At 41.0% G+C, this 1,929-nt stretch overlaps 1 pseudogene; it reads left to right on the top strand.

Annotated features, from left to right (window-relative positions):
* The first annotated feature begins 444 nt into the window (after positions 1 to 444).
* On the top strand, positions 445 to 1,929 carry LOC102812500 (annotated as a pseudogene).

Raw genomic sequence — 1,929 nt, forward strand, 5'->3', positions numbered from 1 at the left:
GACTTCAAAGTTGTTTGAACTGCAAGATCGGTGGTTCGAGCTCACCAGTTACTCCTTGGAAACCCTATACAAGGTCCCTATTGGTTTGAATCAACTTGGCAGCACTTAACAACAACAACAATGTGAATCATATTCTGGTCAATAGAATATGAGAAGTCCTGATACGACACTGCAGAATAAACACTGGATTGCTTACTACAAGGTCAGTTGCTGAAACTCACCAGCCACACCTTGGAAACAGGGATGCTATGAGTCAAAACTGATTAACAACATGATATGGACAAAAGTAAAGAACATCATTTATTTCTGGTCATAAAACTCCATACAAAATCATCCATCCGCTTTTGCCAAGCAAACCATGGTGACAACATATTGAATATGAGGACATAAAATATTGGGGCTGTACTATTCTATTCTACATGGACACAATGAATTAGTCGACTCATGGCAATCGGTAGCCTCAAGATGAGTGAGGGACGAATTATTGACCACTATGCTGGGGACCAAGATCCATCGGACATGGGCAATGATATCCCTCATTCCACATAATCTTCTGAAACTGGCTTGAACCTCTGGAAGTTCTCTGTAAATGTATGATTGTAGCCATTTATGTATTACCTTTAGCAAAACTTTACTTGCATGGGATATCAAAGAGATTGTCCTCTGATGTCCAATGGATTTTGGCTAAAAGCAGAGAATATCAGCAAGATGTTTACCTGTGCTTTATTGACTATGCAAAGGCTTTAAATTGTGTGGATCATGACAGGCTATGGACAACATTGCAAAGTATGAATATTCCGGAACACTTAATTGTGCTCATGAGGAATCTGTACCTGGACCAAGAGGCAGTTGTTCGAACAGAACATGGGAACACTGAATGATTTAAAATTTAAAAAGTTGTGCAACAAGGTTGTATTCTGTCACTATAGTTATTCAACCTGTATGCTGAGCAAATAATCTGAGAATGCTGAGTTATATGAAGAGGAACGTGGCATCAGGATTGGAGGAAGACTCATTAACCACCTGAGATATGCAGATGATACAACCTTGCTTGCTGAAAGCACTTAACAACAACAACAACAACTCCTTTTTGTAGGTTAGGTTCCTGTAGCCATGGACAGTGGCAAGCACACCATGGCTGTGTTCCTCCTGAAAGCCTTCACAACAGGCCCTGTAATGAATTGGTCCTATTCATGGAGTTCCAGAATGTACACTCTATGTCCGTGGTGGGAAATACCATGTTCACAATGTGACCTGCATCTCTGAGGACAAAAGCATTTTATTTGCTCAGTTCTTCTTCTGTGCTGGCCCGGCTTATAGTGAGTGTTATTTATCAGCAGCTATGGCTTATGACCACTATGTGGCCATCTCCAACCCCTTGCTTTATGTACAGGTCATATTTAAAAACACTGCACATCTCTTTGATTATACATTCTTACACTGGAGGTTTTATCAGTGCAGTAATACTCACCAGCAGCACATTAGCATTGGATTTTTATGGTGACAATGTCATTGATGACTTTCACTGTGAGGTCCCACAGCTGGTGACATTGGTATGTGATGTGAAAGAGGCATCAGGCAGTGCTGTACATCCTCTTGGCCTCCAATGTCATTACTCCTACTGTGCTTATACTGACCTCCTACCTCTTCATCATCACCGCCATTTTGAGGAACAGTCCACACAGGGCCATCTCAAAGCCTTCTCGAAATGATCCACCCACTTGATTTTTGTCACCTTATGTTATGGCTCTATTCTCTACAATTTCCCTTTAGTTAACTCCCAGCTATTCCCTTGAGAGAGACAAAGTAGTCACTACATTTTATACTGTGGTTTTTCCCATGTTTGATCCCATGATCTACAGTCCAGGGAATAAAGATGTGAAATAGGCTCTGAAAAAACTCCTCAAGTTAACACAAGCAGAAGTCTAA

This window comes from Chrysochloris asiatica, unplaced genomic scaffold (assembly GCF_000296735.1).
Source record: "Chrysochloris asiatica unplaced genomic scaffold, ChrAsi1.0 scaffold00339, whole genome shotgun sequence".
Classification (NCBI taxonomy): domain Eukaryota; kingdom Metazoa; phylum Chordata; class Mammalia; order Afrosoricida; family Chrysochloridae; genus Chrysochloris; species Chrysochloris asiatica.